General features: G+C 38.9%; 1 protein-coding gene across 6 annotated transcripts in view; it reads right to left on the reverse strand.

Moving 5' to 3' along the window:
* ARHGAP6 (Rho GTPase activating protein 6) overlaps positions 1-26,803 on the reverse strand; it is a 485,829-nt gene that overhangs the window by 108,410 nt on the left and 350,616 nt on the right. The window lies entirely within an intron of this gene.

Here is a 26,803-nt window from a genome sequence, read left to right on the forward strand (position 1 = left end):
CATTCTCTAGTAGGTCTGTGTCTTTATTCCCGTCTTGCCACTAGGTTCTTCATGACCTTTTTTTTTTTCCCTTAGATTCCATATATATGTGTTAGCATACTGTATTTGTTTTTCTCTTTCTGACTTACTTCACTCTGTATGACAGACTCTAGGTCCATCCACCTCACTACAAATAACTCAATTTCGTTTCTTTTTATGGCTGAGTAATATTCCATTGTATATGTGTGCCACATCTTCTTTATCCATTCATCTGTTGATGGACACGTAGGTTGCTTCCATGTCCTGGCTATTGTAAATAGAGCTGCAATGAACATTTTGGTACATGACTCTTTTTGAATTATGGTTTTCTCAGGGTATATGCCCAGTAGTGGGATTGCTGGGTCGTATGGTAGTTCTATTTTTAGTTTTTTAAGGAACCTCCATACTGTTCTCCATAGTGGCTGTATCAATTTACATTCCCACCAACAGTGCAAGAGTGTTCCCTTTTCTCCACACCCTCTCCAGCATTTATTGTTTCTAGATTTTTTGATGATGGCCATTCTGACCGGTGTGAGATGATATCTCATTGTAGTTTTGATTTGCATTTCTCTAATGATTAATGATGTTGAGCTTTCTTTCATGTGTTTGTTGGCAATCTGTATATCTTCTTTGGAGAAATGTCTATTTAGGTCTTCTGCCCATTTTTGGATTGGGTTGTTTGTTTTTTTGTTATTGAGCTGCATGAGCTGCTTGTAAATTTTGGAGATTAATCCTTTGTCAGTTGCTTCATTTGCAAATATTTTCTCCCATTCTGAGGGTTGTCTTTTGGTCTTGTTTATGGTTTCCTTTGCTGTGCTGATGCAAATTTTTAAAGATAATATTTACATACCATAGAATTTACCATTTTATAGTAAATGATTCAGTATTTTTTTAGATATATGCAGATATATGCAACCATTACCATTATCTAATTCCAGAATATTTTAATCACCCCCAGAAGAAACTCTACTAGCAATCACTCTCCATTCCCCTCTCACCTCCAGCCCTGACCACCACTAATCTACTCTATGTCTCTATAGATTTGCCTATCTTTGACTTTTAATATAAGTGGAATTATACAAAATGTGGCCTTTTGTTTCTGGCTTCTTTCTCTTAGCATGTTTTCAGGGTTCATGAATATTGTAGCATGCATTAGTACTTCATTCCTTCTTATGGCTGAATAACATTCACTGTATGGATATACCAACTTTTGTTTATCCATTCATCAGTTGATGGATATTTGGGTTGTTTCCACTTTTTGGCCATTTTGAATAAAGCTGCTGTGAATTTTCATGTGAACACGTTTTCAATTCTCTTGAGTATACGCCTAGGAGTGGAATTGCTGCATCATACGATAACTCTACAAATAGCCAAACAAAGCCAACAACAAAAACTTAAACAACGTGAGTTTGAACACCAAGATTTTAAAATAATTTTAGTGCAAAACTCATTTTCCACTTCATTCCTTTCATGTGAGATAAAATATCAAGTACAAGCAAACCCATACAATGATTCCACTTCATATAGATTGGCTTTTGGAGCTTTTACCAAGCAGTGAGAAGGAATACAATTCTTCAGTTTCTTTTCTCTTCACAAGCTGATGATCATGAGAGGCTTGAAAAATTTAAACATTTGGAGTGTTCATTTTTTTAGAAACTGAGCCAGGTAATGGCTCTACCAAAAAGAGCAAGTAAACTCTCTTAAACCCTTTATGTTCATATTTTAATTCCAATGACTAAGTGTTGATATCTAGCCTGGCAATTTTACATGTTAAAATAAAGTACAGTTCAGATCCCAGTTCCTTTCAAGGAGATATTCTTGTCTATATAAGGAGAGAAGCTAAAAACAAAATGCTGCACAGAACAGTTCAGTAGCCTTGTTTTAATTACTCTTGTGTTCTTTGATTTTATTGCTCTTCAGGTGAGGAAAAGCCAGAAGAGCTTAATACCTCCTGCAAGATAGTCATTCCATACTGCAATGCTTAATAGGGTCAGAAGCAAATAAACAAGAAAGATAATCACCCTAGCTTCTTTCTGGCTCTACAGAACAGTCCGTCACAGTCTCCACTGTCGAAAAATGGAGAAGGGCTTCCCTGGTGGCGCAGTGATTAAGAATCTGCCTGCCAATGCAGGGGACACGGGTTCAATCCCTGGCCCAGGAAGATCCCACATGCCGCAGAGCAACTAAGCCCATGTGCCACAACTACTGAGCCCACGTGCCACAACTACTGAATCCCGCATGCCTAGAGCCCGTGCTCTGCAACAAGAGAAGCCACCGCAATGAGAAGCCCGTGCACTGCAACGAAGAGTAGCTCCCACTCGCCGCAACTAGAGAAAGCCCGCGCACAGCAATGAAGATCCAACACAGCCAAAAAGAAAAGAAAAAAGAAAAAGAAAAAGAAAAATGGAGAAGCCACTGAGACAGATAATGTGGTTGGCAGAATAATGGCTCCCCCCAAAGACGTTCACACCCTAATCTCTGAAACCTGGAAGTAAAGTTCACCCTTGAACAACATGGGTTTGAACTGTGTGGGTCCACTTATGTGCAGTTTTTCCCGCCAGTAGTAAATACTACAGTACTACACGTTCTGCGGTTGGTTGAGTTTGCGGATACGGAAGCGTATAGGCGGAGGAACCCCGTTTACTGAGGGCCACTGTAAGTTACGTGCTAAATTTCAACTGCGCGGGTGGGGGGGTGTTTTTGCCCCTAACGACACCCCCCTTGCATTGTTCAAGGTTCAACTGTATGTTGCCTTACATGGCAAAAGGGACTTTGTGGATGTAATTAAATTAATGACTTTGAGATGTGGAGAGTCCCCTGGATTACCCATGTGGGCCCAATATAAATATATGGGCCCTTGAAATAGGAGCACCTTTTTCAGCAAAGTTCAGAGAGGCAAATATGACTATGGAAAATTGGTCAGAGAGATGCAATATTTCTGGCTTTGAAGTTGGAGACAGGGTGCCATGAGCCTAGGAATGTGGGTGGCTCCTAAAAGCTAGAAAAAGCAAAGAAATGGATTCTTCCCTAGAGCCCCCAGAAGGAATTCAGCCCTCCTGACACTTTGATTTTGGTCCAGTGAGACCTGTGTCGGGTTTCTAACCTACAGAGCTGTAAGATAATGTGTGTACTGTTTTAAGCCATTAAGTTTGTGGTAATTTGACACAGCAGCAATAGAAAATGAACACAGAGGGAATCAAAATTTCTATGCCTACAAGGGACTCATAAACTATTTAATGCAGGATTTTCCAAACTGTTCCATGATCAAGTAAGTCTGAGAAAGTTGTTCATGTGAGCCCCATCTTCAAGAATCACAATAACTATAACTAAGGAAAACTTGAGAAGTCCTGCAGAGGGAACATTGTAACTCAGAGTATCTTCTAAATACATTTGCTATAATCTCACCTCCTTTTCTTTTTTTCTTTTCAGAACATGTCTTCACACCCCTCAGATTCCTCAGAACACAGTTGGGAAACGCTGAACTAATCCCACCTGCTCAGTTGAGAACCTGAGACCCAAAGGGAAGAAGTGACTTGCCACGATGGCACTTTGGCAACACAAAGACACAGCCCTGGCCTCACACTCCTCACCTAGAACCCTGTCCAGAATGCCACTCTGTCCAACTGACAAGAAGACAACATTTCCTGGCACCCAGGTTTATCTAAGTTAGCCCTCTGGGGGGAGAAGATGTTATGAGGAGAGAATTGCCACAACAAAGCTCACGACGTAAAATTCTCTACTCAATGATATCAAAAACAATATGGCTATTTTAGCACTGAACTTATTTTATTGTTTAAAATAAGTGTTCAACAAACTATTGAAAATTTACTAATTTCATATTAACAAGAAGAACACGATAAAATATATACTTTCCCACGGTGATTGAGCACGTTCCTAAAAACGCCCAATTCTGCTGCCAAAGTCCATGTCCCACAAATTCTGGTTTCCATAAATGCTAATTTGAGAAGGAACAGAGGTACAACCAAATGCTGCTGTTTTCCTTCGTAGCACTTAAATAATGCTTTCTCCACATTTCCCACTGCCTGTTCCAAGAACACTGTCCTTTGATGTCTTTCAGATATATATTATCCACATCCTTTTTCAGAAACTGAATACTTGTTTCCACCACCTCGGTTTTTAAATAATAATAATAGTAATAATAATAAAGATTACAACTAATAAAGCTAACAACTTGGAATACTTATTTTGTGCCAAAGACCGTGCTATGTGCTTCACGTGAAGAACCTCACTTAATCTTTACAACAACGGATTAAGGTAAGTATTACCACTAACATCTCTATTTCACAGATGAGTCAACTGAGGCACAGAGAATTTGGGTACTCTGCCCAAGGTCACACAACAGGAAGTGGTGGAGCCAGAATCTGAGCATAATTTGATTTAGAGCCAGGGCCCTCTGTAAGCAGGAGCCCAGTGGTCCTCAACTGGGGGTGACTCTACCTCCCAGGGGACATGCGGCAATACTTGGAGACATTTTTGGTTGTCGCATCTGAGGGGTGGAGTGCTACTGGCATCTAGTGGACAGAGGCTAGGGATGCTGCTAAACATCCTACAGTGCCCAGGACGGCCCCCCAAACAAAGAGTGATCCCACTCTAAGTGTCAAGAGCTTCAAGATTAGGAAAGAGTGCCCAAGCCGAACGCCTCTCAAGGAGAGGGCATTTTGAATGGGCCAATTGTTGGTAAGATACGTGCTTCTCATTTCCAGGTTAGAATCTCTATCTGGGAAATGAGGTTATCTCAACCGGGGGTGGAGGGCACTTAGAGCCATGGGGTCTGTTTGGTGCATCTTCTCATAGCATCCATTTACTCAATAGTTTCAGTTGGCATTTTCACACTATGCCCTGGCACCCTGGAACTCTAGGTCATTTAAATTTTTGTCCTTCAGTGGACACATGGGAGAGGCAGTAGCCCACTAGGAAGTGTCTGAAAAGGGCCAAAAAGAAGATTTTGGTTTTCATTAGCCTTGCCTCATAGCCCAGAAGACACAACAGCAGTGTCTGTGTCACAGATAATGGCAATAGCAAAGGGACGCAGCCACAGTGGGTTGTTTGGGATGTAGTTAAAATATTTTTGGAGAGCAGTTCTGCATATCTACTCAGAATGTAACTGTGCATCCCATTTGACCCAGCAATTCTACTTCTAAGAATGTATTTTATAGAAATACAGAAGGTGCAAGATACATTCACAAAGATATTCACCTCAACACCACCTCTGAGAGCTAAAACAACAACAACAACAACATAAAAACAACAGAAATGCATGCCTATGTTCACCAAAACGTGCGCAAGAATGTTCATAGCGGCACTATTTGCAACAGCCAAAGACTGTAAACCATGCAAACGTTCATCAAAGTAGAACGGATGAATTGTGGTATACCAACACAATGCAACACTGTGTAGCAATGAGAATGAATAAACAAACTCCAACCACCTACAACAATATGGATGAATTCCACAGACATGTTGAATGAAAGAAGTCTGACACTAAAGAGAACATACTGTATAAAACCATTAATGCAAAGTATAAAAATAGGCAAATCTGTGCTGTGAAAAGACAGATTAGGAGTTACTGTTGGGGAGAAGTGACTGGAAGGGCGTTCAAGGGGGGCCCAGGGTGCTGGTCATGTTGTTTCCTCATCTGGCATAGGTGTGTTCACTTTGGGGAAACATTAAGTTGTAAGCTTATGTATGATTGTATGATAGGTGCACTTTTCTACATGTGCATTCCACTCTATATATATATATACACACACACATACATGCATATATAAACATCAACAACCTAAGTATCCATCAGTGGGTGACTAGCTACATAAACTACGAAATGGGATATCTACTCAATGGAATTCTATGCAGCCATTAAGAAAAAAGAAGTAGCTCTCTCTGTATAAACTTGGAAAGATGTCCACTATATATAAAGGTAAACAAGGAAGTGGCAGAACAGCATGATGTCTACTATAATTTTTACAGGAAATATATGTGAGCCTAAGCACAGAAAGAGCAGAAAAAATATTCTCAAATGGTTAATAGTAACTATTGCTTTAGGAGGGGATTCTTAGGGATTTTAACATTCTGCCTAATGTATTTCAATATTGTTTGAATTTATTTACCAACATGTATTATGCTTGTACTCAGAGAAAAAGGACATAGAGAAAATTAAGATGAACAAAATATGCCTTACATTTGAGATCATTATTATTTCATCACTCAGGAAGATGAGGGATTTTGCTGGATGAAGGAAATGATAATGGAATAAACCTAGTGCCTCGCCTGCAGGGTTGCTAATTGAACCCAGTGAGGGTGGTCACGTTGGTTTGTTGCTGGCAGTCTTAACACTTGATTCAAATTAACACTTGTTTGCTGGGCTGCCCCACATTCTAATCTAGTTGTGGTGTGACCACCGCAAACAGGATTTTTGGCCACACAAAGAATGTGTCTACAAAACGGCAAAACAATTGGATTTGTTTGATTAAATGAAGAAAACCATATATTGAGAGGAAGGAAAAATCAACACAGCTACACCCAAAGTAACCTACTCAGATGGGTGGTTCATGAAATGCACTCATTCATCGAATCAACATTTTAGCAGCCTCATGCGGACTCTGTGAGAGATTCTGTTTGAAATGAAATACTCGTGGATAAATCAAGAGACCATGAACAACACCGTTTTTGCCCACCATCAGCAAATGTTTTCTGGGTGCTCACCGTGGATCTGCCAGCATGCTAAAACTCAGTAGGTCCGATACTCCTATTTTATAATCTATTGCAAATGCTACTGTGTTGAGTGTACTTAATTCCACTCATGGCACTGAATGGAACTTCGCTTAAAAGAAAAAAACCCACTGATTTGGGCAAAGTTGATAGAACTACAACTTTTCATATACCGTAAGTGTCTAAGAGACATATATAACAATTCATAAAGTGGAAGAGATTGTGTCCCATGGAGTTCAACCCTGGTTGCACATTATATTCAACTGAAACAGAATTTCTAGGGGGCGGTACCTGGACGTAAATATTTGTAAAAGCTCCCCAGGTGATTGAAAAACACAATGACTTGGAGCCATTGCTCAGACCAATTAAATCAGAAGCTAGATGGAATGGGATCCAGACAGGAGTATTATTTAAAATCTACCCAAGTGGCTCTAAAGTGTAGTCTGCATTGAGACCAATTTCTTCTAAATTTATATTATAAAAGAAGTCAGAGGTGGCCCTTCAAGAAGCATTTTGTAAAGGGACCCAATACTACGTGGTTTCAGCTTGTGCAGTTTTATGAGAAAATTGATCACAAGGTGATATGCTACCATGTTATGGTTTCAGATGTTTCAGCTAATGTGTATATATTAGCTCCCAGTTTCTTAAGTGCTTACTAGGCTTAAACACTACTCCACGTACTTCATTGAGATAATTTCATTTAATCCCCATAACAATTCTATGAAGAAATGAGTGGGAAAAGATCTTTCCAGATGAACCACCACACAGTTATGGTGGGTTTTTTTCCCAGAAGTTTTGCTTTTACTCAATTTAATAGCTGATCTGTGAGACCCAGACTCTTTCAGATTCTCTACCTACTCCACTTTCTAATGGACGGGGTGGGAGAATAAGTTAAAGAAGAATCTAAATATGCGCACTTAAAATCTTAAAAATATCTTTGGATGTTTGTTAAATAAACTTTTAAAATAATTTTAAGTCAGCATGAGTTTAAGGCATTCTGCAATATCCCTGATATAAACAAGAGTTAAAAGCAACATTCTGGAATTGCTATAGTCTATGAGAAATAAGAAAATTCACGTTTTATATTCACAAAGAAGCCATTGTACAACAGCAACCTACTCGTAAACACAATTCGAGTTTACCAACTTTAGTCTGATAGCACTGCCATACACACGGCATCAAGTCCTAGGCAGTCAAGGTTACACAGACTAAGGCAGTACGAGAAAACACTTCCTTAAAATTGAGAGCAGGAAGTGGGCTAGTTATTACCTCCATAATTTTAAGATTCCCACTCTGAGCAGGGCAGATCTTGAGAACAAGAACAAACCATAGACACGATTTCCTTCAGCCCATTCATTTATAAACGGGTTACCAGGGAGGAAGAGGGCCTCCTGCACTCACGCATTTCTGAACAGAAAAGAGGTCACGCTTATAAACTGACTTTCTAAAATGTACATATTTCTGAACCCTACATGCTTCCTCTCTTTCTCCCATTCCTTAGACTAATTTACATGAGTAGGATATGATTAAACTGCGATTGCCCGCTTGTTTTCATTAGCCACGGCATAAATCAAATCTTATGCTTCTTTTTGCTGCTCAAGGGGTGCTTATAATCTGCAGTATAATTTTTTTAAACATCTTTATTGGAGTATAGTAGCTTTACAATGGTGTGTTAGTTTCTGCTGTATAACGAAGTGAATCAGCTATACGTAAATATATATCTCCATATCCCCTCCCTCTTGCGTCTCCCTCCCACCCTCCCTATCTGACCCCTCTAGGTGGTCACAAAGCACCGAGCTGATCTCCCTGTGCTATGCGGCTGCTTCCCACTAGCTATCTATTTTACATTTGGTAGTGTATATATGTCCATGCCACTCTCTCACTTTGTCCCAGCTTACCTTCCCCCTCCCCATATCCTCAAGTCCATTCTCTAGTAGGTCTGCGTCTTTATTCCCGTCTTGCCACTAGGTTCTTCATGACCTTTCTTTTTTTTCTTAGATTCCATATATATGTGTTAGCATATGGTATTTGTTTTTCTCTTTCTGACTTACTTCACTCTGTATGACAGACTCTAGGTCCATCCACCTCACTACAAATAACTCAATTTCGCTTCTTTTTATGGCTGAGTAATACTCCATTGTATATATGTGCCACATCTGCTTTATCCATTCATCTGTTGATGGACACGTAGGTTGCTTCCATGTCCTGGCTAGTGTAAATAGTGCTGCAGTGAACATTGTGGTACATGACTCTTGTTGAATTACGGTTTTCTCAGGGTATATGCCCAGTAGTGGGATTGCTGGGTCATATGGTAGTTCTATTTTTAGTTTTTTAAGGAACCTCCATACTGTTCTCCATAGTGGCTGTATCAATTTACATTCCCACCAACAGTGCAAGAGGGTTCCCTTTTCTCCACACCCTCTCCAGCATTTAGTGTTTCTAGATTTTTTGATGATGGCCATTCTGACTGGTGTGAGGTGATACCTCATTGTAGTTTTGATTTGCATTTCTCTAATGATAAGTGATGTAGAGCATCCTTTCATGTGCTTGTTGACAATCTGTATATCTGCTTTGGAGAAATGTCTATTTAGGTCTTCTGTCCATTTTTGGTTCGGGTTGTTTGCTTTTTTGATATTGAGCTGCATGAGCTGCTTGTATATTTTAGAGATTAATCCTTTGACAGTTGCTTCATTTGCAAATATTTTCTCCCATTCTGAGGGTTGTCTTTTGGTCTTGTTTATGGTTTCCATTGCTGTGCTAAAGATTTTAAGTTCCATTAGGTCCCATTTGTTTATTTTTTCTTATTTCCATTTCTCTAGGAGGTGGGTCAAAAAGGATCTTGCTGTGATTTATGTCATAGAGTGTTCTGCCTATGTTTTCCTCTAAGAGTTTTATAGTATCTGGCCTTACATTTAGGTCTTTAATCCATTTTGAGTTTATTTTTGTGTATGGTGTTAGGAAGTGTTCTAATTTCATTCTTTTACATGCAGCTGTCCAGTTTTCCCAGCACCACTTATTGAAGAGGCTGTCTTTTCTCCATTGTATAGTCTTGTCTCCTTTAACAAAGATAAGGTGACCATATGTGCGTGGGTTTCTCTCTGGGCTTTCTATCCTGTTCCATTGATCTCTATTTCTGTTTTTGTGCCAGTACCATACTGTCTTGATTACTGTAGCTTTGAAGTACAGTCTGAAGTCAGGGAGCCTGATTCCTCCAGCTTTGTTTTTCTTTCTCAAGATTGCATTGGCTATTCGGGGTCTTTTGTGTTTCCATACAAATCGTGAAATTTTTTGTTCTAGTTCTGTGAAAAATGCCATTGGTAGATTGATAGGGATTGCATTGAATCTGTAGATTGATTTGGGTAGTACAGTCATTTTCACAATGCTGATTCTTCCAATCCAAGAACATGGTATATCTCTCCATCTGTTTGTATCATCTTTAATTTCTTTCATCAGTGTCTTATAGTTTTCTGCATACAGGTCTTTTGTCTCCTTAAGCAGGTTTATCTCTAGGTATTTTATTCTTTTTGTTGCAATGGTACATGGGAGTGTTTCCTTAATTTCTCTTTCAGATTTTTCGTCATTAGTGTACAGGAATGCAAGAGATTTCTGTGCATTAATTTTGTATCCTGCTACTTTACCAAATTCATTGATTAGCTCTAGTAGTTTTCTGGTAGCATCTTTAGGATTCTCTATGTATAGTGTCATGTCATCTGCAAACAGTGACAGCTTTACTTCTTCTTTAATGGTTTGGATTCCTTTCATTTCTTTTTCTTCTCTGATCTGATTGCTGTGGCTAAAACTTCCAAAACTATGTTGAATAATAGTGGTGAGAGTGGACAACCTTGTCTTGTTCCTGATCTTAGAGGAAATGGTTTCAGTTTTTCACCATTGAGAACAATGTTGGCTGTGGGTTTGTCATATATGGCCTTTATTAGGTTGAGGCAAGTTCCCTCTATGCCTACTTTCTGGAGGGTTTTTATCAAAAATGGGTGTTGAATTTTGTCGAAACCTTTTTCTGCATCTATTGAGATGATCATATGGTTTTTCTCCTTCAATTTGTTAATATGGTTTATTACATTGATTGATTTGCATATATTGAAGAATCCTTGCATTCCTGGGATAAACCCCACTTGATCAAGGTGTATGAATCTTCTAGTGTGCTGTTCGATTCTGTTTGCTAGTATTTTGTTGAGGATTTTGGCATCTATGTTCATCAGTGATATTGGCCTGTAGTTTTCTTTCTTTGTGACATCTTTGTCTGGTTTTGGTATCAGGGTGATGGTGGCCTCGTAGAATGAGTTTGGAGTGTTCCTCCCTCTGCTATATTTTGGAAGAGTTTGAGAAGGATAGGTGTTAGCTCTTCTCTAAATGTTTGATAGAATTCGCCTGTGAAGCCATCTGGTCCTGGGCTTTTGTTTGTTGGAAGATTTTTAATCACAGTCTCAATTTCAGTGCTTGTGATTGGTCTGTTCATATTTTCTATTTCTTCCTGGTCCAGTCTCGGAAGGTTGTGCTTTTCTAAGAATTTGCCCATTTCTTCCAGGTTGTCCATTTTATTGGCATAGAGTTGCTCGTACTAATCCCTCATGATCATTTGTATTTCTGCAGTGTCAGTTGTTACTTCTCCTTTTTCATTTCTAATTCTATTGATTTGAGTCTTCTCCCTTTTTTTCCTTGATGAGTCTGGCTAATGGTTTATCAATTTTGTTTATCTTCTCAAAGAACCAGCTTTTAGTTTTATTGATCTTTGCTATTGTTTCCTTCATTTCTTTTTCATTTATTTCTGATCTGATCTTTATGATTTCTTTCCTTCTGCTAACTTTGGGTTTTTTTTTTCTTCTTTCTCTAATTGCATTAGGTGTAAGGTTAGGTTGTTTATTTGAGATGTTTCTTGTTTCATGACGTAGGACTGTATTGCTATAAACTTCCCTCTTAGAACTGCTTTTGCTGCATCCCATAGGTTTTGGGTCATCATGTTTTCATTGTCATTTGTTTCTAGGTACCTTTTGATTTCCTCTTTGATTTCTTCAGTGATCTCTTGGTTATTTAGTCGTGTATTGTTTAGCTTCCATGTGTTTCTATGTTTTACAGATTTTTTCATGTAACTGATATCTAGTCTCATAGCGTTGTGGTTGGAAAAGATACTTGATATGATTTCAATTTTCTTGAATTTACCAAGGCTTGATTTGTGACCCAAGATATGATCTATCCTCGAGAATGTTCCATGAGCACTTGAGAAGAAAGTGTATTCTGTTGTTTTTGGATAGAATGTCCTATAAATATCAATTGAGTCCATCTTGTTTAATGTATCATTTAAAGCTTGTGTTTCCTTATTTCTTTTCATTTTGGATGATCTGTCCATTGGTGAAAGTGGGGTGTTAAGGTCCCCTACTATGATTGTGTTACTGTCGATTTCCCCTTTTATGGCTGTTAGCATTTGCCTTATGTATTGAGGTTCTCCTATGTTGGGTGCATAAATATTTACAATTGTTATATCTTCTTCTTGGATTGATCCCTTGATCATTATGTAGTGTCCTTCTTTGTCTCTTGTAATAGTGTTCATTTTAAAGTCAATTTTGTCTGATATGAGAATTGTTACTCCAGCTTTCTTTTGATGTCCATTTGCATGGAATATCTTTTTCCATCCGCTCACTTTCAGTCTGTATGTGTTCCTAGGTCTGAAGTGGGTCTTGTATAGACAGCATATGTATGGGTCTTGTTTTTGTATCCATTCAGCCAGTCTATGTCTTTTGGTTGGAGCATTTAATCCATTTGCATTTAAGGTAGTTATCGATATGTATGTTCCTTTTACCATTTTCTTAATTGTTTGGGGTTTGTTATTGTAGGTCTTTTCCTTCTCTTGTGTTTCCTGCCTAGAGAAGTTCCTTTAGCATTTGTTGTAAAGCTGGTTTGGTGGTGCTGAATTCTCTTAGCTTTTGCTTGTCTGTAAAGGTTTTAATTTCTCCATCGAATCTGAATGAGATCCTTGCTGGGTAGAGTAGTGTTGGTTGTTGGTTTTTCCCTTTCATCACTTTAAATATGTCCTGCCACTCCCTTCTGGCTTGCAGAGTTTCTGCTGAAAGATCAGCTGTTAACTTATGGGGATTCCCTTGTATGTTGTTTATTGCTTTTCCTTTGCTGCTTTTAATATTTTTTCTTTGTATTTAATTTTTGATAGTTTGATTAATATGTGTCTTGGCATGTTTCTCCTTGGATTTATCCTGTATGGGACTCTCTGCACTTCCTGGACTTGATTGACTATTTCCTTTCCCATGTTAGGGAAGTTTTCAACTATAAACTCTTCAAATATTTTCTCAGGCCCTTTCTTTTTCTCTTCTTCTGGGACCCCTATAATTCGAATGTTGGTGCATTTAATGTTGTCCCAGAGGTCTCTGAGACTGTCCTCAATTCTTTTCATTCTTTTTTCTTTATTCTGCTCTGCAGCAGTTATTTCCACTATTTTGTCTTCCAGGTCACTTATCCATACTTCTGCCTCAGTTATTCTGCTATTGATTCCTTCTAGAGAACTTTTAATTTCATTTATTGTGTTGTTCATCAGTGTTTGTTTGCCCTTTAGTTCTTCTAGGTCCTTGTTAAACATTTCTTATATTTTCTCTATTCTATGTCCAAGATTTTGGATCATCTTTATTATCATTACTCTGAATTCTTTTTCAGGTAGACTGCCTATTTCCTCTTCATTTGTTTGGTCTGTTTCGTTTTCACCTTGCTCCTTCATCTGCTGCATATTTCTCTGTCTTCTCATTTTGTTTAACTTACTGTGTTTGGGGTCTCCTTTTCACAGGCTGCATGTTCGTAGTTCCCGTTGTTTTTGGTGTCTGCCTCCAGTGGGTGAGGTTGGTTCAGTGAGTTGTGTAGGCTTCCTGGTGGAGGGGACTGGTGCCTGTGTTCTGGTGGGTGAGGCTGAATCTTATCTTTCTGGTTGGCAGTGCCGCATCCGGTAATGTATTTTGGGGTGTCTGTGAACTTAGTATGACTTTAGGCAGCCTCTCTGCTAATGGGTGGGGTTGTGCTCCTGTCTTACTAGTTGTTCGGCATGGGGTGTCCAGCACTGGAGCTTGCTGGCCGTTGAGTGGAGTTGGGTCTTAGTGTTGAGATGGAGATCTCTGGGAGAGCTCTCATTGATTGATATTACATGTGGCCGGGAGGTCTCTGGTGGACCAATGTCCTGAACTCGGCTCTCCCAGCACAGAGGCTCAGGCCTCACACCAGGCTGGAGCACCAAGACCCTGTCAGCCACACGGCTGCAGTGTAGCCCAAACTCTGCTTGAAAGAATAGTTTATCTGGACCATCTCTGCTAAAGATGGAGACCCCAGGCTAACCACGCCTCCTCACTTGTGAAATCTGGTTATAGCATCCAGGCATGCAGTATGAAGGATCTGCGGTTTGGCTCCCTGCAGTTTCGGTTACCCACGGTCAACCACGGTCTTTTTCTTTTCCTTTGTGCTTAGTCTGGCTTCACTGGCTCACAGGGGGCCGCATACAGAGGCCTCACACCTGGCACCCGGCACCTCAGACCAGAGTTTCTGGGGCAAAAGTCTGCAGTATAATTTTAAAGCTGAGTTAAGCAAAACTCTCTGAGAACCATTAATACACTTTTGTGGCTGTAGCAGAGAACATGTCTAATCCAAACTGATATACTTTTTGAATTATTGGCACCATGGTTCCAATGCTTCATAATGAAGGTTAAGACCACTGGCACATACCATTTTATTTTATTTTTTAAATAACAATTTCAATCTTTTTTAATACTCTGAAAAGTGGATGGTTTTTCCCACCAGATCTTTTTTTGAACAATAATTTTACCTCAATAACTATTGTGCTCCTTTCCCGTATTTTTTTTTTTTAGATTTGCCAGCTGCATTTTTTTGGTGGGGGGGGCTGCGTTGTGTCTCTGTTGCTGCGCGCGGGCTTTCTCTAGTTGTGGCGAGTGCGGGCTACTCTTGGTTGTGGTGTGAGGGCTTCTCATTGCAGTGGCTTCTGTCATTGTGGAGCACGGGCTCTAGGTGCACGGGCTTCAGTAGTTGCGGCACGCGGGCTCAGTAGTTGTGGCACGCAGGCTCTGTAGTTGTGGCTCACGGGCTTAGCTGCTCTGCGGCATGTGGGATCTTCCCAGATCAGGGATCAAACCCGTGTCCCCTGCACTGGCAGGCAGATTCTTAACCACTGCGCCACCAGGAAAGTCCCTCTTTTCCCCTATTTATCTCTTCACTATTTTCTAAAAGAAATCACAGAATTTTAGAACTCAGGGTTCATCATTCAGATCTTCAAGGACCCTGAAACAGTGGTTTTGCCACCACAGATGCTGGGTCCAGGCACCCACCCCACTTCTACACCTCTACACTCAGCTCAATTCTTAGGTAAGTGTAGATCTGTGGTTCTCGACTGGGAGCAATTTTGTTCCCCCTCTTCCACAGGGAACATATGACCATGTCTGGAGACATTTTTGGTTGTCACAACTTGGGGAGGAGGTGTTACTGGCATCTAGTGGGTAGAGGCCAGGGATGCTGCTAACATCCTACAGTGCACAGCACAGTTCCCACAACAAAGAATTATCTAGTCCAAATGCCAAGAATGCTGACTCTGAGAAACCCTGCTGTAGAGGTTCTTAGAGATCCATTTTCCTACCACATATTGTATGATTCCATTTTTATGAAATGTCCAGAATAGACAAACCCATCGAGTTAGCAAGAAGACTGGTGGGTGTCTAGGGGTTAGGTGAAGGGAAATAGGGAGCAGCTGCTAATGAGTATGGGATTTCTTTTCAGGTGATGAAAATGTTCTGGAACTAGATTGTGGTGATGGTTACAAACTTTGTAAAGATACAAAAAAACATACTAAAACCCACTCAATTGTACACTCTAAACAGGTGAACTTTATGATATGTAAATGATAGAGCAATAAGGTTATTAAAATTCTTTTTATAGACTTTTCATTAAGTAGTTTTTATTTCTGACTAAGCAAGAGCATTTTTGAATAGCTCTAGGTTTACCTGGAGAATATTCTGTGGCAACACTTTTTAAATGCAACCCTATATTTTATAGGAAAGACATTAAAGACTTTTCCTTTTTTAATTAATTTATTTCTAGATGTTCCCATAATGTCATTATTTGGTCTGGGGCCCTGCGATATACTGCATTCATCTGTGAGCTAAGAGGTCAGGAGGGCCTGGGACAGGGTAGGTACCCAGGGGTCTGGCCTCTGCTCCGGCTCTCACTGTGATGTAAACGTGGCCAAGTCATCTGGCCACTTCCTGCTTCAACTTCCTCATTCCCGACGAACTTTCTTGTTAGAAAGCCAAGAAAGCAAGGATGGTGAGAGCAAATGCTCAGTGCTTTACAACTGCCAACTATACACAACTCACATTCCTTGCGCTGGTATCCAGGGTCTCTCTCTTCCCACCAGCCACCTGCATCACTATTTTTTGATCTAAAACCTCCACTCCCGCCCAGCTGGTCTCCTTCTGCACACCCAAACACGCTCTGCATTTTTCCATTTCTGTTCTTTCCAGTGACAAAGCCCTATGATGGAATAGCCTCTACATCTATCCAAATCCTTTGCATCCCCAAAGCCCAGACATCATTCTACCTTTTTTCCAAAGCCTCTGGTTCATGGTAAACGATAGCAGTTATTTTAGGTGACGAATTGTACATTTAATTGCTAAGAGCATGGAAGCACTACAAGATGTCACCTCTGGGACCTCTTCTCGTACTACAGCCTTGACCTCATACCACGCCAGCACCACTGGCTTCCCGCCAGTTCTCCCACATTCCAAGTACGCCTCCATGTTGGTGCCTTTGTGCTGGCCCTTACCCTAGAGATGCTCAGGTTTTGTTTAAAACCAACCACCCTATTGAAACTTGCAACTCAGCACTTCTAATGCCCCTTAGCCAGCTCTATCTTTTCCTTTTCCTTAGCCTTTCTCACCTTTTTAAAAAAAATCTCTAATAGTATTTTATTTTATTTTTATACATCTTTATTGGAGTATAATTGCTTCACAATGCTGTGTTAGCTTCTGCTGTACAACAAAGTGAATCAGCCATATGCATACATATATCCCCATGTCCCCTCCCTCTTGCGTCTCCCTCCCACCCTCCCTATCCCACACCTCTAGGTGGTCACAAAGCACCGAGCTGACCTCCCTGGGCTATGCGGCTGCTTCCCACTAGCTATCTATTTGACATTTGGTAGTGTATATACGTTGATGCTTCTCTCACTTTGCCCCAGCTTCCCCCTCCCCTCCCCGTGTCCTCAAGTCCATTCTCTATGTCTGCGTATTTATTCCTGCCCTGCCAGTAGGTTCATCAGTACCATTTTTCTTTTTAGATTCCATATATCACCTTTTAACATATCATTTATTTATCATATCTATTGTTCATAGTTGTTCTCTGCGAGATTGTGAACAGGGATCTCTGTCTTTTACTCACTGATACACTCCATGAACGTAGAACATGCCTGGCATGTGGAAAGTAACCAATAATTATTTAAACATGTAAAATGCTAGAACATCAGATGGCACTTAATAAACTTTAGTTTCATCACCATAATTGTCATCATCATCAACTGTATCATCATGGGGCAACTCTTGTACTATTATTCCACACCACTGCACTGTCTTTAACCTTTCCTGTTTCTATATTTTATATAATGTATAAAGATGGTAAGCTTCTGAGGTTAGAGACCAATGACGTGTATATATCTTTGATATGTTGTTTTTTAGATTGAGATATAATTCACCTGCCATAAAATTCACCATTTTAAAATTTACAATTGAGTAAATTGTAAATTTACTTTTAGTAGAGTCACACGGCTTTTAGTAGAGTCACACGGTTGTGCAACTATCACCACTAATTTAATTCCAGAACATTTCCATCATCCTCTCCAAAAAAACCCCAAACCCATTAGGAGTCACTCCCTATTTCTCTCTGCCCCACCTCCTGGCAACCATGAATTTAATTTCTGTCTCTATGGATTTGCCTATTCTAGGCATTTCTGAAATGGAATCATACAATACATGGTCTTTTGCGTCTGGCTTTTTTCACTTAGCATAATGCTCTCAAGGTTCATCCATGTTGTAGGGTGTGCCAGTACTTCATTCCTTTTTATGGCTGAATAATATTGCATTGTATGGATAACATGCCATATATTTATATGTGTGCTATGCTTTGGATATTACAGATACTCAATAAATATTTTATCCCAATGATTTAAAAATTTTGGAGATATATGGCATGCTACTGAGAAGAGACTTAGCACATGACTATGATTCTCCTAAGAGCACAATGATGATGAAGATGATGCACTAGGTAATATAAAAAAGAGAGATTTTATGATTCTCAAGCTATTTTAGCACTATACTGGGGAAAATGTCATCTATAATTAGAACAAACTTGCACTCACTCCATAGAATTCTGTGACAGGTGACTGCATCTCTTTAATTTCATTTCAAGTAAAAATTCCTATGATAAAATGGATGTGAGTAGCATTGAATTAACTTCTGGTATTTCTGCTAATTTATTTCCTCAGAGTTATATCAACTTCAGATCTAGTTAATACTCCAAACAGACATACAATTCATGATGTGACTTTTTAAATAGAGGTTTGGAAATAATTCTCAACTACAATCACTGAATTTTATATACTTTAGGGATGTGATGAAGAAAATACTAGCTGAAAGGCTGCTCAAGGTGCTGTCCATGTTCAAAGGGCCATGAGCTAAAACAATAACTGGAATGGATAACAGGAATGACAACACAGCCAGAACTGGGGACATCGCCCGTACTTAGGTCTTACCATATATTTCTTGCTCCCTGTAGAATTAGTAGATGATGTTAAAATAGTATTCTGACATTTTACATTCATGTCCCTGTGGGTAATTCCTTAAGAGATGAAGATGAAAGGTATGCTACTAAACTGTAACAATATAAGAATTTTCTGTCCAAGAACAATAGAAGAAATTCTGCGTATCAAATATGTGAGAACAATCATTTCCAACCTTTTGGGTGGTGAACTATTTCCTTTGTTTCTTTAAACTTGCTCTCTTTCCTCCTTGAGCAATTACTAAAATCGTCACTCTTAATATTGGAAATCATGCTAGGAAGAGTCAAATGTATGCTGAAGACATTACTAGCTTCCCCTTAATGGTGTTTCCCCATTTTCCAGGCAGTAAGGTAAGTGTACAAGAGTCAAGAACGTTTGCTCAGGGGTCAATGGCCCAACCACGACTCTAACCTATGCTGTCCTTTGCCAAAGACAAGTTCTCTCCACCATAGCATTTTGCTTTTGTTTGAAAACTACCAGTCTGTGTATGTGTACATTGAATCCCATTAGGAAAGTGCAACTTACTTTGGTGTATTATATTTTGCTCAATAAGCAGAAGTAAAAACGCTTGTTCTTACATTACTGTGTTACCTCTGTTAACACAGACGTAACATTTTCACTCCCGACAGTTACCAGTTATTTATAACCCAAACAACATACTATCCATCTGCATATAATTTCCCTTATTGAAAATTGCTCCACCAGATACTTAGCAAATGCTTACAGACCTTTCAAATTACAAGCTCAATGAGCTCTCTCTATGAATGCTTATATTATTCAGATATCTTTTTACTAATGATCTAAAAGGGATCCTATCACTTTCTAAAAATCATTTTGTTTGTCTTTGATTTTTATGTTCAGCTTTTTCCCCCCTGAGAATGAACATTAAATAAACCTAAGGCCTACAAAAGATCCAGCACTATCACTCATCACTTTCACTGAACATGAAGGAGAAATATTATGCCCTAAACTTCTTTTATCTCCCCTGCATTTGTTCCATTCACCAATTATTTAAAAGAAATAAAATCTTGGTTTTCCAGAGGCTTTCAGGAATGAGTCCCTTAGATAACTCTTTTAATTTTTTGGTGAATATCTCCCCAAATGGAGATAGGGAGAGGGAGGGAGGGAGAAAAACAGGAAAGAGAAGGAGGGGAAGGAGAAGGAGATGGAGGAAGGACAGGAGGGAGGACGAGGAGAATCATTTCCGAGCGAGAGGACTGTAAAAATCTATTGTTTCCACTTAACCATGTATCACAAACATCTTTCCATGCCAACAAATACAGATTGATACCCTTTATATGTGCCGTAGTTGATTTGAAGCGGTCCCCTATTGGTAGACATTTTGTTTTAGATGTTAGTTCATCAACACGTCTATCTACTTTATACTGTCCTTGGAAACAGCAGGCACTGCCTATAATCTAATCTTTCCCTGATGACTCAGTGTGTACGTATCCGTTAAGGTACAATCACTGCAGAAGCAGAAAGTACAGGACATTAGGCTGAAAGACTGAAGTGGGTCTATATACAATTAATATGCCCCTTCCCAGTCCAGCCAAAGAACTATTGGAATACTCTAGAGGGCCCGCCTTTCCCATAGGCCCCACGTCTTTTGGTGTCACTGCTCTCCCTTTCCTCCCTCCTCACCCCTTTCTCCGCCACAAACCCAGACATAGGCAGAGAGTGTGTTAGTCTCCTGAAGGTGAGAAGGAAGATTTGTTCCAATGCCCACTCCTAGCATTCTCCACCCCAACTCCAAGTGGAGCTTTCTTTTAGAACCTGTGAGCAGTTTGAGAATCGGGTCACTGTCTTATTCATCTTTGTACTCCAGCACCAATGACTGTGCTAGGCACATACTAAGTGCCCGACAATGGCTGTTTAAGTTAGATCACAGTTTTGGCCTTTAAGGGATATGTTCAGAGCTTATGACCCTAGGACCACCTCCCTTTACTGCATAGCTGTTTTATTTCCTACTGCTTCAATAATGTTTCCTTTTTTCTTTTCAGAACTCTTGCGGCTTGCTTTGATCACCATCTTGAATACCATCACAATGCATTTCCTCTTCTTATATGTGCTTTTCTTCTTTCTGGTCCCTTACCTCCATTACTGCTTTTCTTATGCTTTTTATTCCAAGTCTACTCACTTATTAAATGTTGTTAGCCAGTAGAAGATTCCTCTTTTTTCCCCATAGCTTCAAACGACCAGCCATAAAACATAGTTAATTCCAGCATATTCTGGAATATGTACTGATGGTTTGCAATCAATAAAGTACGTGAATGTGGGTGAGAGGTTTTTTTTGTTATTATTCTTTTCAAATTACACCTTGGGCTGAAGCCTAAGAAGCTAATAATAATAATAAAACTTTATTATATTAAGCAAATGAACTCAGTCCCAAATAAGGAAAAAATCAATTTTATCTATTATAGTATACTTGCTTGTAATATATTACAATTTGAACTAACAGGTCAGAGCCAAATGTAGTAACGATTTTATGATAATAGATTCTAAACCTTTTACAGCATCTCCCTTTTCAGTTCCCTTTCGGAGGCTATTTGTATGAAAGTCCAAAGGAGCAATTGACAGCAATGCTGAGTTATCTTAGCTGTTTAAAAGGCCCATCTAAATCACTGCAAGATTTCTTTGTCTCGGGAGATTCCACATAGATCAAGCACATTTTTAATATTTTCATTATGTCATGGATAACTTCTCTATATTTTCATCAATTAATTGGCACATTTATCCAGCACCTACTTTGTAAAATTCTAGGTACCAAAGAGCTCCCAAGGAAGTATAAGACACAATATCTTCCCTCTTGCGCAAGAGGGAAGAGATATGGGAACATATGTATAAGTATAACTGATTCACTTTGTTATAAAGCAGAAACTAACACACCATTGTAAAGCAATTATACTCCAATAAAGACGTTAAAAAAAAAAAAGACACAATACCTGACTTCTAAAGGCTGCAAAGGGAAGTCAGTGTGTTTATCGGAATCAATTGGTGGTGGTGTCCCTGAGTTCAGAAAAGGGTACAATTCCACTCCAGCAAAACAAACAAAACAACCATCTTGGAGAATGATATTTTCTTCTAAGTAAACGTCTACAGAAGAAACATTTAAAAGCCGACTTTGGTTCCAACTACTTAAGAAAACCTACTCCTAAAATTGTTCCAGAATACTAGATAGTCGTAGACCTGCTTTAAAAGAAGATTCAAGAGTTGAGCTCCTATAGATGATAAGAAAGGCTCCTGGAACTCATAACACCTCACTAATTCAAAGATCACCCACATATCTCGACCACCGCTAAAAACCAGGAAGTTGAGCAAAGGGGGAAAAGCCCAAAACAAAACAAAACATCCTCTCAGCATTCGAAAACCAAGGCCACAAGACTGAAATTTTTGAGCTTTTCTCAAAAGTGAGCCTCCCAGGCTACCTCTGCTTAGAGCATCCCTTTACTTACAGTCCACACATACTTCTAACAAGTTTGGGCACGTGATTTTCCAGCGCACTGTAAATCAGAAGCAGCAGGTTAGAAGGGAGACGTTGCTAGCATAAGCAATGTGAGAACAGCAAAATGTGATGGGTTGTAAGTCAAGAAAAAGAATAACTACTACCAAAAAAATGGGCAAAAGAACTTATTAAAAAATTATAAAGCACCACATAAAAATTTTCTATATGTATAAAATTTGTTGTTGTTGAGTGCCTACTTTTTGTCTGAGGCCAGGCATTGCAGGAGGTGAAGACATTTAAAATATGCTTCCTCTCAGAGCTCAAGGGTGCTTTGGCTCTTGACTACCATGGCTTCTCTTTATTAAAAGTAGTTGATTGGGACACAGCGAGGAGGTGTTACAGCAGTAGGTTAGATTCTAGCTGCCTGGAATTAACCTATACTTTCCTCATCTCTGACCACTGGCAGGCAGGGACCATCTGGTTCTTGATTTGTGCTAAAATCCCAGCCTGAGGTCCTTCCACATGAATTGCATGTTTTGCAGCCCGGCTTGATCCTACAGGAATCAGGAGGGAGTTAGAGCAGCTGTTTCTGGGCCAGAAGGTGTCTGAATGTAATATTTTTATAACCCTTTCTTGGACCTTCCTTCTTCCCATTAAGCAAGAATGGGAACCTATAATTCATAAGGGCATTTCTTCACTCATCATTTTGGAGAAAAGCTTTTAGAAACAGCAATAAAATCATGCATGTATTTGTCTCCTAAGTAACACAAATGGTCTTAGGTTCTTAAGCATTCAACATATGTATTTGAAATGAATGCATAAGTGAATAAAGACACATTCTGGGGTCATTCTGCCACAGATATTCCAGAGATACTGCCATAGAGGAAAATATTTTATTCTTGTGATCCATTTTTAAAATAGTGATTTAAAAAAAAAGAAAATATTTGAGGTCAAAGAGTAAGGAAAACAATAACACAAATACTTTGGAAATGTTGTAGCCTCTACACAACAAAATAAGTGGTCAATCTAGTAAATTCTGTTTTATGAAGTCAACTTACTCATAAATGAAACAACTGCTTATAGGAAAAAAATTTCAATTGAATTTTTCCCCCCAAAACATTGACTAACTTTTAAATTGTATATGTGGGACCTACATTAGTGGAAGAGATTTCAAGCACAGAGATCCATATTTTAGTACCTTGTGACTCGGGATATGCACTGGGGGAAAATAAATAGAAAGAACCCCATCATTTCTATTGTATTTGCCGTCACACTGAACAACTGCCCATAGTGAATTGGCAATGACTCACTATCCAATGGACCAGAGAAATGAATGCCATAACAAAGGATCATTTCGTTGATCCTTGTGGCCAAATATATGACACTCTCTCATTGTCGAAAGGTAAGGCAAAGTAATGAGGTGAATTTTGTAAAACCACAACACCACTATTAGTTCACCAATGACTTGTCCTTTATCTTTTCAGGCACTTCAATATATGTAGTTAAATAAAATAGGGCAAAAGATTGCAAAAGCATATAATATGATCTACATTTTCCTTCCTCTCCCTCCTACTCTCCCTTACCTCCTTGCTGTGCACCCCCCAACCTCTTCTCCCTCCAAGTAAGCGGAGAGCAATTCTCCTAAAATCCATTTTGCAAGTTCATTCAAAAGGAATCCTTCTTGCCTTTGATATACAATAAATACACCCATAAATAAATGCAAACTATGGACACAATTGGATTTTAGGACCATATTCTATGTTCCCTTTCATTCATACACTTTGCATGTCATAAACTTCCACTTTCTTTTTTGTAATTTCTCTCTCTCTCTCTGATTGAAAGGTCTACCTTACTTTCTTCACGATGGCTATTCATTCCCTACAAATTCATCCTCAAAGATCATCTTAGAATCTTATTTGTTAGCATTTTTTAAACCTTAACCGTGTGCCAAGTGATGGGGTTGGGGAAGGTGATAATTTTCCATTCCCCCCAGAGATGTCTCTCATCTAGTTTTCACACTAATCCTCTTAGGTAGGTTCTATAATTACCTTCCTTTTACTGATGAGAAAACTGAGGCTCAGATAGGCTTAGTATCTTGTCAATGGTCCCTAAACCCTCGGTGAAGCTGGGTTCAGGACCCACATAATTCTAACCTCCAGCTCTTAATAATACTACATTGCCTTTCATGGATATTTTCTCCTTGAATTTAATTCAGCCAATGTGGAGCATCAATAAAAGAATATATGTACATGAACAAACTTTAAAAATATTACTTAAATAGTCAAAAAGTTCCGGCTATACTGCCAATAGTATCTGGCTATGTAATGAGTATTTCTTCTATTGACCTAATATTGATAGACTACTCATCAGCTACCTCTTATCACTGGTCACAAATTTTGCTTTTTAATTGATCATATTTTAGAATAAAATAAAAAATCCATATGCTTTACTAAGGTAGAAGTGTCAAAGAATTTAACAGCTAGATCGGAGGTCCTCTTAGAGAGAGCAGGGTTTTGGTTTGTTGTTCAGGCAAAGGAGAGGCTGCTGAGAACATGGGGACAAGACAACAAAAGGGACAGTAAGGAGACTCTGAAAAAAAAAAAAAGAGAGTAGAATTCGGACTTGCTTATTAGAGAATGTGGGGTTGTGCCAGAAGGGTGCGGGCTAAGAAAGGTCATCATACTCAGAGAGGCTGAGCTGCTATGTGGGGTGTGGGAGCCAGGGCAATGCTTCCTGTGATACACATTTGTTTGCAGGAATCAAAATACATTTTTAAGCGTGTGGTGTGGTATGTGATATGTTCCTTGCCTTGTCTTTCAGATCATGAGTAAAAGTTTGGTTACTGTGATAACCTTGAGTTCATGGGTGCTTGGATGGCAGATGGGTTGCAGGATGGGGCCAAGGAGAAGGGACTTTATCCTCTTTCGGTGGACACTAGAATGGTGATAAAGGAATAATCACAGGGAATGAGAAAATACCTTCAATGCAAGTAGAAAATAGAGCAGTGGTGATCCTGAAATTATAATCCCTCAGAGAATTATTGGCAAGGGCTTTGGGATTTTACCAGAATGGGGATTTGAATCAATTTATCCTGATCTGAGGGCTAGGGAACCCTAGAGAACACTTTGATTACACTTTAGAAACTCAACCATCTAACATTTTTTTGGTAAAGAACAATGTTATGTTTGTTAGAACCAGGGAACAGACAATGACATAGCCACTTATTAACAGTAAATTTGAATATATCAGCATGTGCAGTCAACTAATTTGCTGACTTAAAGACAGCCTGATGAAATTGTTTGCCTGTTAAACCTATTATTGCCTATAATGAAAGACTCTATATGCACTAATCACAACATACAGCCTTACATTTGATCACAGCTTCTAAAAGTCATGATGCAGGGATTTTTAGTTATACTCAACACATTTTTCTTTCAGAAACCTGATTGGCTGTTCTAGATGCCATGAATGGTATATAATGAGCTCTTAGTTGGAAGAAATCTAAAGGATCAAGCATCCCTGAGTTTCAGAAAGAAACTTACTCTGAGTACGTGTATTCAAAGGTATGTGGATTTTATTCATAATTTGGTATCCTTTCTGTCATACTTATTCTTTTTCTGCATTTCATGTTCAAAAGATGCCAATTAGACTCTGATTACTTAAATGAATTGTATTACTTTCTAATGCAGCAAAATGTTTGTCTATATTTCTTTAAATTTTAGGTCCAGAATCCCAAAGTACTTTTCAGGACCAAATTTCACAGCAAAATATTTATTTTAATTACTTATCAATTAAGGTAAAAATAATTTTTCACCGGCTGTGATCCATTTCTTGGAAAAACATTTCATTTAATTCCATCAAATAGAACCATTAACTGAATGATTTTTTTCATTAATTCAAATTTTAAAAAACAGATTTAGGAGGTAAAAATGTCAGTGTACTTCTCACAGCCAGCATTATTACACTTGATATTCACTTCCTGTGCAAAATTTAAGGCCTTTCTTCTGATAGTTCTCAAAGTTAGTCAATAATTTACACCACAAAGCAATGTATTTTAGGATGGCTTATTTTGCTTCATGTTCCAAGGGTCTTATTTGCGGAATAATTACAGTGCAGTGTCAAACAAAAGGAAGATGTCAGTAACTAAATATGGAATCTTTCAAATAAAAGTCATTCAAAATTCATGGAATAATCACAGAATATTAGCACCGTCCTCTCCCTTCCATTCAACCACATCTTTTTCTCCACATCTGGAGCTCAGGGGTATGTTACCTGAGGGTCTTGCCTGAAGTCCTATGGGTCAGAACACCTGAAACTAAATTCCACTCCTTCCTTATTCTATTTTCTCAGATGATTGGTCTTTGTTTTTAACAGTAGCAGTGCTCAGGTGGACGGTACAAAAAACATTTCTGTGCCTCCTGGTTCTAAAACTATCAGATACTGTGCACCTTGATGATCTCCTCAACTTTTAGAGCCAACTCTATTCTTTTAATCATTAATTATAAGCTACATTTAGCTTCTATGACTCTACAGGCTATATAGGTATAGGAAAATGGTATGCAAAGTCGTGTAATGATAGATTATTTATGTCCCTACAACTTGTTCAGCTCTCAACCTAAATGAAAAGCATCTTTATTACCACTGTAATTCCAGAAACAATAAAATGGGTTCAGAACTGGAAATCATATAGGAATGAAGTAACCTCACAAGGAATGGTCCTATCCTTTTTACTAGCAACAGACTAATATGGGTTATGTGGGTTTTATGAAGCA

The sequence above is a fragment of the Eubalaena glacialis genome, chromosome X, assembly GCF_028564815.1.
Source record: "Eubalaena glacialis isolate mEubGla1 chromosome X, mEubGla1.1.hap2.+ XY, whole genome shotgun sequence".
Classification (NCBI taxonomy): domain Eukaryota; kingdom Metazoa; phylum Chordata; class Mammalia; order Artiodactyla; family Balaenidae; genus Eubalaena; species Eubalaena glacialis.